Genomic DNA, 11,714 nt, shown 5'->3' with positions numbered 1-11,714 from the left:
CACGCTTGCTCAAATATTATGAGCAGACCTGGTGACCGCAAAGTCCCTTTTCAGCATTCACCTCGACGCTTAGGGTGTATTTTCAAAGGGCAGGCTCCCCTTCAAGGGGGCGGAGGGAGAGAGAGAGCCAAGAATAGGCACGAAACCGACGGCTTGAAACTGACCAGGATCCCTCCGCTGGAACACACGCGCCCCACGCCGCAGGTACAGAAGCCCACCCCAAGCGCACCATGGCGCGCACGCCCGGCAGAACTGCGCCAGACGCTTTTAGCAACAGGAATGCCACTTTCCCCTCAGCCTGAGACTGGTTTACTCGCGAGTCAGGGCACTTAGGCTCGCAGCCAACAGACCTGCCCCTACTACATTGCATCGTTTTCTTAACACCAAAGGTTAGGCGGTTTACGTTTGCGTGAAAGAGCAAATATTTCTCTCATTTTTAGCAAGTCAGCCAGAATTTCAACTCAATAAAGTTCTATCTTTTCTTTCTCTCTCCCCTTCCCACTCTTCCCCTCTTTCTCTCTCTCCCGTTTGCCTTTCTCTTGCTGTAGAACCTTAGCGTAAGTTGGACGGTCGTTGTACCTTAATCCTAAACATGATAGAAAAACTAGGCAAAAAAAAAAATCCTTTTGCAGCACGACCTTCCGTCTGGTTGACAGTGAACTTCGCTGCACAAAGCATATCGAAGCACTTAAACTCAAAGGCAACTTCTTTGGGTGTCTCCCCCTCTTACCCATTGTAACAATATTTGAGAGAAGGATGTTAAAACTGAGCTTTTAAAAATCAGTGCTGTTTGGGGCAATCCTATGAGCAGTTTGCAACTCCTATTTAGCCTTGACCAGTGTTCAGTATTCATGCTGTCACTCTTAGAATTTATTCCAAGGCAATTTTAATGATACTGGATATTTCAGTGGGAAAGTGAATCGTGTGCTTTTCTTCCATTGAAATGAAGAGAACTTACAAATGCTGAACTGAATGTTATCAGTCCTTGGGGTTTAGCACTGAGAATCGATCTAAGGTATTGCAGTATCAAAATTCTGAGTTCAAATCCAGTCCCATGCAGTTTCCATCGGAAGTAACTCCCACTGTTTTAGCGTTGCAGTCATAGAATCATAGGGAAGGGACCCTGGGGATCATCTAGTCCAACCCCCTGCAATACAGGAATATGCAGTCCAGGGATCGAACCTTGACGTTATCAGCACCACACTCCAATCAGTCGTTCTGTGGGTTTTACTTTGGAGACACGTAACACCTGAATAGGATCAGGCTGCGCAGCACCATCAGACCTAGCAAATGAGCTTCAGTGTGCTCAAGATGGGATGCATAGCATCAAAGAGGAACCGGGCATGGAAAGGGCAAATGCGCCGGGGAAGGATGACCTACAAACTAAGCGCGGTTGGCTCAACCAATCCTGCACCACGTTTGAATAGATCGCCCTTTGAGAGAATGGGTTGTATCCAACTATGCTAAACTCAGAGTAGACCTATTGAAATCAAAGGGTCTAAATTCGCCCGCCCGTTAGTTTCAGTGGGTCTACTCTGAGTAGGACGAACATTAGACAGGACCAGGTGGGAAACCCCAGGGCTATGATTCCTCTAGGAAATATTCCTTCAGCCATCATGGGGCAGCTTAGGATGGGTCCAGAGTCCAGTGGAGCTAGAATCCAACTCCGAGGTAAGTTTCTATTCAGGAAGCTGCTTCTTCCCAGCCCTGTCCCACTGTTTCCATACTAAAACAGCAATCGTGGGAACAAGCCCACTGAATTCAGTGAGATTTCCGAGTTCACCTGCACAGTTCTGCAGTGTCCTGACCCCATTTGCATTTTATTGGAAGGTTAAAGAAATCCGGACTTACTTCCAAATAAGCTTGTGCGTAACGAGTTTAACCGCAGGCACGATTATTTGGGAGTAAGACAAACTGAAGGCAAGGCTTTCTTGGAGTAAACCTGCATAGGCTGCATGGCGTCCATATGCATACTTACTGAAGAGTAATTCCCATTGCACTCCGGGGAACTTTATTTTGGGTAAGCTCCTGCTGCGTAAAGGGAGATTGCGCCCTTAGCGCTTATTTTTTTGGGTACCACGTGTGAAGGCTCTCAATGGGGGATAAATCAAATCGAGTGGGCTTTCTTTCCGGGGCTGCCATTGTAATCGCGTTGGTTGCAAAGCGGGGGGCCTGATGATGTTGACCAGGCATAGGCAAACTCGCCCTCCAGATGTTTTGGGACTACAATTCCCGCCATCCCTAGCTAACAGGACCAGTGGTCAGGGATGATGGGAGTTGTAGTCCCAAAACATCTTGAGGACCGAGTTTACCTATGCCTGATGTTGACCTTCAACTTCTGAGGGTTGAGGGATTCGTAGTTCATCAGTATCTAGAGGGCCACAGATTCCCCATCTCTGCAATGTAGACACAGGCCAGGGTGAAGCCTCAGGTGTGAAGCGGGATTGAAAGGTGAAGCCCCAAGTCTTCCAGGAAAGGGATTTTGGGGTCGCTGCCTTAGTTTGCTCTTCCTTTTGAAAATATGCGCGAAAGTTGTTCCTTCTTATGCCCGTTTCATCAAGATAAGCGCAGATATCCCGGGGAGCAAAGATTGAATCCACACGAGGAATATTAGCTCATCTCTCTCTGTTTGGAGAGAGACCTTAGATCCTCGCGCAAATCCGCATCCCGGGGAGGAAGTCATCAAAAAGACGAACGTGCTTTGAAATCAACTCGGCTTTTTGCAGGAGGCGAAAGCAGGAAAGCGACCGCTGCCAGGCACACTCCCGATTTCCCCTCGTAATCTCTCTCCTGGACGCGACATTGACAGGTTTATGGCGCTCCGCGTTAAAGTCGGCCTCGAACCGCTTTGTGCGCCGAAAAGCGCGCAGAGCGGCGCGTAATCGCCCTGGCCTTTGCCGTGGTTTTAAAAAGAAACATTCTCTGTTTTCTAGGCATGTGTCATGAATGGCAGCTGAGCCAAGCAGCCCCTATGATTACGGCTGGGCGAGTCAGTCGAGGAAATAAAGCGATTGTTGACACCAGGCTTGAGAGCCAAGGCAGGCTGGGAGCCTCAGCCATGGTCTCGCATTCCTCTCTCCAAATCTGGCACCCCCGTATCACGCGCAAAGGTGCTGAGAGGCGGCCTTCGTTTTCTCTGGCTTAGATGCGTAAGAGCGCAATGTTGCAATGCTGGCGCCCTATAGCTGGGAATAAGTCAAGGCGACCTGCTTTTTGTTGCTGTGTAAACAGGATCGGGGTGCACGTGGTCCAGCTTGGGCTGGGTTGTGCCTCTAATATTTAAAATCTAGCTTCCCACTTGTAACGTGGATTATCCTCACCTCAAGTGCTCAGAGGTTTTCCGCGAAAATGGAAATAGTATATTAGCAGCTTAAAGGGTGCAGGGTGAAAGGAATACGCAGCTAGGTCAATTAGGATCGAAGCTGGTTTGGGGGGAAACGCATGAAAACTCACTACAGTATTTCCTAAGAAACCACAGAATAGGTATAGGCTGGGTAGGAATTGTTGCTAACTTCGTGTATGCAACGCTTCCAAATCCAGGGGTGGCGGCAGCGCAGTGGAGGCAGAGCAAACGACTTTTCGGCTGCCAAGTTTTGCCCGCTTGTCAAGGGAGTAAGTCCCACTGAATTCGCTGGGACTTCGGCGGCTTTTCTGGGTTGCCCTCTCGGTTCCTTCCACGTCTTCGATGATCAAAGAGCTCGGGCGATAGTTGCAATCCGCTGAAAAAGCTATTAGACAAGTGATTGCAAAGTCCACCAACACCTACACAATGGAACATCCACGTACAGCCGCAGTATACCCGATTGGAGGTGGGCAATCGGGAGGGGTTCGTGCCCTTCCTGTGACCTTCGCGGCGCATCTGGAGGACTGCTGTTTGAACCCGAGTGCTGGAGGAGGTCTCCAATCCTACGCACGCTTCCCTCGGATTAAGTCCCATTGAACCCCACTGGGAGTCTTGTTCCTGGGTGAATTGGCCACAGGGTTGGCCTGCAGGTGGACCTTCGGTCTGGTCCTGCAGTGGACAGTTTCACCTTTTCTTCATTTGACACTCTCATCTTTTCAGACTCACAATCCGGACTCGGGCAGTGGCTGAAGACTGGAACCATGATGATAGGTCCCTTTTGACTTTATTACAGATCCGACGCACGGGGGTGGGAGGGGGAGGGAGGGAGAGAGACAGAGAGAAACGGTTCGTGCTGGGCAGAGGCTGTCGAGAAAACGGCAGGAGCCTTTTGGACTGGTGAAGCAGTCGGCCCCAAGTAAAGCGCTTACTCTCGGCGTCTTTTGCACGGCTGGAGAGCATCCAAGCTTTGCTGAGCTGGTCTTCCTCAGCCCGTTTCCCTCCTCCCGACCTGGGAAAGCGACCTTGGCTTGGAGACTAGACTGCAGAGGCCGATTTCCCCCACCCGGGCAAAAGCGGAGGCTTTGCTCACCCTTTCCCAGAGCTAGTCCCGTACTCTGCACCTGGACAACAGCGTAGCAGGATTAGTCCCGGGAAGGTTACTCGGCGAGCCACCTAGAAAACCTGGGTCCATCAAGACTTGGACTTTTGCCAGGTGGGGCAAGCCACCCCGGGAGTCTCGATCTCTTGAGATCCTTTGCTGCACTTCCAAAGACGACTCGGTGAAGTCGCATCTGGGCTCCAGGTGATTTTTTAGATTTATTTTTTGGTCGTTTGTTGTTGTAGTAAATTAACAAAAAGGAGGCATCGTGAAATTGGCCATCCTGAAAAGGAGCTTTGTTAGGGAACCGTGACATTTCAGGATCTTGGCCCAGAGGGAGAATGTTGTGCTCGCCTCCCAAGAGGCTGCGAGGAGCTCCCACATTCCTCCAACGCGACTCGGACCAATGAGGAGCGCCGCCCTGGCTCTGCTGGCGGAGATCCTAAACCGCTGGCTTGGGAACAAGCTCCAAGCTGATTTCAATGGAATTTATTTCCAAGTCCGTGTTGTTATTTCCGATCGGGGTGTTCCTGTTGCATATCCAAGACAGGAACACTTCATGCCCATTAGCTATCCCGTAACACGTTTTAAGCAGCCGTCCATGCTCGCAACTACTGGGTTTTTCTAGACGTCGCCAATGCGTGGCAAAGGGGCGGGATGCGGATTCCAATCCGCCTTAAGGGCTTTGGCTACGGAGCCCCACAGTGCTATTTACGCACAACAAATTAACACCCGAAATAAACCTCTGTGTTTGCAATCAACGTCTTCCAGGAATTAGATTTGTGCCTAGAAATTCTAGAAAAGAAGACAGTCGGACGCGCCACTAATATGCCCCCAAACACCAACAATTATTGCCAGTGGGATTTATATCTTACTAAAAAGTTTTCAAGGCCGAAGTACGCGGACTAACTGAAGTGATGCTGAACTCACTTATTTGGAAGTAAGATCTTTTCAAAGCAGCTGAGCATATTTGCAAATAAACCTGCGTATTGTTAGATATATGCCCACTGAAGTCGAGGGTAAAGACTCTCTTTAAATCCCTGGAGATTTATCAGTTTAACTGTGCTATGGATGAAATCGGGAAAAGTGGATCGCAGCGGCCTTTGCCGTTTTTGGCCTCTTTACTCGTTTGAGTTTAGGATCAAAATAAGCGCTATTCTGGCAAAGCAGACCGACAAATCCAGTTAGATGCGCCATATATAGCCATATATATCCGATGAACAAATCAATAAATGCGTCCAAATATATTTTATACCACCAATAAAATTTAATAACTTACAATTCATTGGAATTTCAGGAAGTACTTTTTCTCACCAAGCGAACTTGATCATGGTTCCTCAGAGACACCCCCCCCCCCCGCCACTGGGTTCAATAAGCAAATGTATTTAATGTATTTAAGGTTGCAGCCTAAATTATCCTCTCCGTACATACACAACCCAGTTCAGTCAGTTTTGAACTCTAAACATCCAAATCTTTCGGCTTAATCCACGAAAGTCCCCTTTGTTCCTCAGGCCTCCTTGCCCTTGTTCCCAAAATGTCCTTTGGGTTTGAAGAATCCTGTATTGTTTGAATAACAGGATTTTTGTTTGTTTTTTGTTTGTTTTGTTGTTTAAATCCATTTTAATATTGTAATAAAAGGAGCAAGCTCTGTGGTGGAACCTAAACAAGCGGAGAAGGTGCTAACCCACCTGAAACTGGTGACACAACCAACGTGCTGTTTAATTGTAGGAGCGTTTTTGTCATTGTTTGGACAAGTCGATCAAGTTCAACGGCAGATTGGCTGCTGACTTCCACGTCTAATTCGCTGTCTTATTTCGGGACCCGTTTGGAAAAGGAGCATTTAAAAATATCCACCCGTCTTCCTTGGTCAGGCTCAGTCCCTTCTCCGCGGATAATCGCAGGCTTACGTTCTAGCAAACCGCCGGTAACGAGAAATGAGCGCTTTCCCCGGAGTTCGCCTTCAAAGAAACAAGAAAAGAGGAGAGCTGTACGCGCGCATTTTCAGTTCCATAAATACTCGCGCCACCCTGGAATGGCAAGGCAATAAAATCAGTTCCTTGTCTGTAAGGAATAAGTCGAGGGGAAGGAGATGCTAAGCAGGCAGGGCTAAAACTATAGCCAGAATGCTAACCAGGATGCTAACCTTGCTGCTCAAGAAAAGAGTCGTTGGAAGAGAAAAGGGAGGAGGGCGCAGGCTGGGAACGCATTTTAGGAAATTGACACCAAAGAGTGCCTGGGAAAGGCACCTTGTCAGTTTCATACAAAGCATAGCCACAGAACACCTTAACAGCTAGAAACTATAGACTTTTCTTTAAAGCTGCAAGCTTGCTAGGAATTGCTCCTAAAGGCAGGAGAATGTTCAAAGATAGCAAGGCTGCACGAATATGGAGGAGGGGCGGGTAACGGTTGACCCTAAAAAACCGGTACGATCCTCCCCATATGTTCTGCTCTGATCAAGAAGACTTGCCCTTGAAAGTACAGTTAACTTTTCTGGTGGTGGGAGGAAATTCGGTGCAATTATTATTATTATTATTATTATTATTATTATTATTATTATTAATCGAGAGCTACGTTGCTGATCAGACGATTCTCCCTGGGAAGCTCAGCTGTTGAGAAGAGGGCTCGTAGGCTGGAGCATATGCTACAGAGAGAGGCAGTGACTTCCCTCTGACAACAACAACTTTTGCTCACCTGGAAAAGAGGTCCCTATGGGACGCAAGCCCCCTACGGTGCCCCCCTAGGCTGCCCGGCTGCCTTGCCCTCCCTCTCTCCTCCTTGCTTCCTGTTCCGTTTCCCTCTCACGCGCAGTGCGGATCTTTCGCCCTTTCTTTCAAACAACCTTTTTCTCGAGCCCGTTTGTCGCCTGCAGGAGTCCTCCGCCTTCCCTTCTCCACTTGCTCCCCGCTCCACTAGCGCGAGGGTCCTTTCTTTTCCCTCAGAGCATTAGCTCCGTCGATGGCCATCTCCAAGGGCGCCTAATCGTGGCGGACCTGCGAGCTGAAAGGCTGACGACGCAGCGCAGCAGCTGCGCTTTTCAGCGCACTCAGATCCAGTGGCGTAGCGTGGGAGGGTGCAGGGGGGGCCGGCCGCACCGGGCGCAAATCCACGGGGGGTTAGGGGGTGCAAATTACTGGCCTTGCCCCGGGTGCTGACAACCCACGCTACGCCACTGCTCAGATCCGCGCCCCGAGCCCTCCGCCGGCCTCGGGAGCAGGGGAGGCCGTTTGTCCGGGAAGTATCTCTCTCTCTCTCTCTCTCTCTCTCTCTCTCTCTCTCTCTCTCTCTCTCTCGGGGTTATCTCAGGGGACTGTCTCTCTCCCCTTGCGCACACACTCCCCCTGGCCAAGAGCCGTCTTGCGATCGAGCCGACACCCTCTCGCAGCCGGTTCAGGGACGGCACCATCTCGCGAAACACAGCGAGACATCTGCAGCCCGGCCCGTATAAAAAAAAGACAAAAAACGCGCGGGGTTGGGTTGGGTGGGGGTCTGGCTGGTTGCCTGTCGTAGCCGCGGGAATCCGTCCTGAAAAAAGAAGCTTTTCAGAGCGATCTCACCTCCAGCCTCCTCTTGGGAAAGGAAGCGGCCCCGGCTCGCCTCTCTTTGCAAGAGATCTTCTGATCCCGCTTTGCGCATCTCCAGGCTGCGAGAAATGGACATCAGTGGCCTCCGCTTGCCTGCTGGGACCCTTTGGGGACATAGATGGAGCAAAGCCAGAGAAAAAAGAAAATAAATGTGGGGTGGGGTTTTTTTGAAGGGTGGGGGGCAAGCAGCTTAGGTCCCGGGCTGATCCGTCCACCCCAATACAGCCAGAGGATATTTCCCCCCTTTCCTTCGTAGCCCCCCTCTCCCTGGTGCAGAGGATCTTGTTTCTGCGCTACAAAGTCTCCCTCCCCGGCTGTACACCCGCGCGGCCCGATCTTATCAAGAGCCGAGGCCTATAAATCAGGGGAGCTCGTCTGGCGATGGTGGGGGCGCGGGGAGAGTTTTATAGCATCAGATCCAGGGCGAAGCACAAACTGGGAACGATAGGGCGGGGTGGGGGCTCAAACACGCGCGCACACGCGCGCAGGAGGGCGGAAAGGGGCGACCAGCCAAGTGAAACTGACCAGAGGGAGCCCTGTATCCGTTCTGTTTTTGACTGGGGGACGCGAAAGGGAAATCCCATCCGGGAAGCAGAGTGCGCAGAGCGCAGGCCGTGGAGAGCCGAAGAAGAGCCCCGAGGCCGCCCCTGGGCCCAGGCAGGGGTATCCTTAGGAGGCCCTGTTTGAACCACGTCCTCTCGCTCGTCCCGGCGGTCCCGGGGAGCCTATCTTGTGTGGCGGCGCTGAAAGCTGCGGCTGAAGGCCGATTCTCTCCCTCTCTTTCTCTCTCCACCGCCCCCCGCCCTGCGCAATCCCCTTTCCTTCCTCCCCTGCAGTTTTTGCTAGCTGACTGCCTTGGCTTGTATTGGGAGAAGGGGCGCGCCGCGACTGCAGCAGACCCGCACGTGGCTTTCATTTAGGAGACACCGAGCAAGCCAGCAACTCGCTGCGCCGAGCGCGCTTTCTCTCGGATACCTTCTCCTAGCTCCCTGGCAAGGCGAGGCCGAGGGGCCCCAAGGATGGCCGAAGGGCCGGGGATCTTCAAGCCGGGAGAAAGAGGAGGAGGAGTTCAGCAAAGGCCGATTGGAGCTCCTGACTCGGCGTAAGATCAACGCCTCCAAAACAAAACAAAAAAACACACTATTATTTTGTGCGCCGTGTGTGGCTTTCTTGCTGCAGTCCCAACTGCTAGATCTCTTTCATATCTGATTCTTTTTTTTCTTCCTTTCTCGGTCAGGACTTTTCACAGTGGAAGAAGGCATTCTTCAACCTCACCTCTCCTAAACACGCCGACTTGGAATGAAGCCCGCCACCCCACCTCCCCACCCCCGTTCCCCGGTTGCAATTATTTCTCTCCTGCACACGGAAGCAGCTAGCTTCTGGTCGTAAGCCCGACTAGGTGTGTAGAAAGGGTTGGGCTTTGGGAAGTCAAGCGTTGCCAGCGGCTGGGATACAGATATCGATCTGCACACCATTCAAAGCGGTGGTGTAAAATGGTTTGTGTGTTTGCGTGAACGCTCTCTCTCTCTCTCTCTCTCTCACACACACACACACACCCCACCACCCAATGAAAACCTCCGTTGGAGAATGTCCAGTACAGACACTAGCAGGAGCCGACGGGCTAATGCTCAGGGCGCCTCGCACCTTGAGCCAATGGCAACGTTACCATGTGCTGAAATAGACCTCGAAATCCTGTAATAATCTCCGGAAAATGGCAATTGTTTATAGTTTCATAAAAGACTGAATAATTATTTATTATTATTATTATTGAACACAACGCACGCAAACCTGTTCTACAATCCACCTCCTGCGCGAAATCCACTGCAATGATGGATCCGCATGGGGGCTATGAAGGAAGAATTATTTATAGGATGATTGTGGCCATTTCTGCTGATGGATCATAATGATCCCCTAATGCGGGTCACATTATATTGGTTTATATTGGTCATTTCATTAGAATGGTGTAACAAAAGCAAAGCAAAACATAAGCAAACCTGCCCCGAGGACTTTACAATATTGATCCCCCCCCCCAATTTTAAGTACATTGCCTTGGATTTCTATTCTCAGTCTCGTTGAGCCCAGGGGACACCCCGACCTAGGAAATCCCGCCCCTTCTTTGAATTGTCTGTCACATTCGTTGCTCGGCCCATTAAAATTAATGGGGCTTATTTAATGAACACAAGTAAGTTAGGTCCATTAATTTCAATTAGTCTACTCCGAGTAAAAATCTTAGCTAAATATAATAATAATAATAATAATAATAATAATAATAATAATAATAATAATAATAATAATAATAATAATAATAATAATAATATATTTATACCCCGCCCATCTGGCTGAGTAACGCCCTTAGAATTAATGAAAATTCAAAGGGTCTTTTGTGAGTAAAACTTAGTTGAATGCAAATGATGGTTATGGTTATATAAAGAAGAAGAAAGGTGTTAGATGAAGGCTAGGTTTTGAAACGACTAGCAAAATGATTGGCAATTTGTGCCTCAGGCAGGCCAGGGGCTACCCCCCCCCCCAGCAAAATCCTGATCGCCCGTGTATCCCTTCTGACGTCCACACAACAGCTGTTCCCAAAAGCCTCTCCTATACATCTCGACTTCGTCGCAAAGTGCGAGGAAGCTTGTGATGGACGAAATCAGTGCCACCGACCCGCAGGCGTTTCTGATACCCGCTTAAAACGAACCAAACAAAATACAGTACTCCAGCGACTTCCAATGAGGAAAGCAGCCTCGGTTATTTATTTAACCCCAGTCCCTATGAAAGAGGGCGACGGAGAAAGACAGAGACATAGAGAGAGATCTCGGCAGGTCGAACCCATCGATTCTGCGCTGCAAGAAACGTTCCAGATAGGAGTCCAGGCTGCTAAGAGAGCCCGCAGGGAGACGAAGCGTCACACGATTCCGACGATCATTTGACACGCAAAAGATCCGTGCTGGCAGATTAATTATTGACGGGGGGCGGGTTGGGTAGGGAAGGAAAGGAGAAAAGGAAAGGGTGCAGCACTGGAATGTCAGCCCTCTCCCAGCAGACACTTCTGAAAAGAAAGAACAAGGGTTAATATTGGACAAGGTTGTTTTATAGATGAACGATTGTCAGAATTATGTGCATTTCCTAGCAATAAATAATAAAACACTTTGGAGGCATTTTGTGTGTGATGGGGGGGGGGGGAGAGAATGAGCTTTCCTACTTGCCCATATCTTAAATCAATTGGTTAACCTTTAAGGTACCGCAGGACTCTTCAATGTCTTGGCTGCAACGCAATAAATCAGCTAATAAGAATTAATAGTAATTAAAAAATCGGTATATAAAGTGCTCAACAATTTGTAGCTCCCTTATCTGCAGTTCCTGCTGAAATCCCTGATGCACACTTATGCTTGAAATATATCATATCTCAACATGAAACACACATGTGAGCCGATTAAAAAAAAAATTAATATAAGAAAAATGCCTCCGCCTTTTGGTTGACGGAGCCCTGCTATAAAGAATAAAGAACAGTATTTAAACTTTGGGGATGCTCCTTCCCCTCTTCCTCAAACAATCCGGATCAAACTGTTGCTTTCTATTGCTTACTTTGAAATAGTCCATTTGAAGCCAACGGGGCTCCTCTGGAGTCAGTGACTTGAAAACGCGTAGTAGTCCATTGCAGTCCTCAACGTGTTTCCTCGCGAGGAAGCAAACG

The 11,714-nt window shown here is 49.4% G+C and overlaps 1 long non-coding RNA gene across 1 annotated transcript; it reads right to left on the bottom strand.

Moving 5' to 3' along the window:
* Positions 1-5,874: 5,874 nt before the first annotated feature.
* On the bottom strand, positions 5,875-9,297 carry LOC308596354. The gene is made up of 3 exons (XR_014012484.1): positions 8,549-9,297; positions 7,997-8,127; positions 5,875-6,400 (listed from the first exon to the last, which is right to left on the bottom strand). It is a non-coding gene; the product is annotated as an uncharacterized lncRNA (long non-coding RNA).
* Positions 9,298-11,714: the final 2,417 nt, after the last annotated feature.

Source organism: Podarcis bocagei, assembly GCF_964188305.1.
Source record: "Podarcis bocagei genome assembly, chromosome: 10".
Classification (NCBI taxonomy): Eukaryota; Metazoa; Chordata; class Lepidosauria; order Squamata; family Lacertidae; genus Podarcis; species Podarcis bocagei.
The sequence above is the reverse complement of the archived record's forward strand: the minus strand, read 5'-3'. Positions and strand labels throughout refer to the sequence as shown.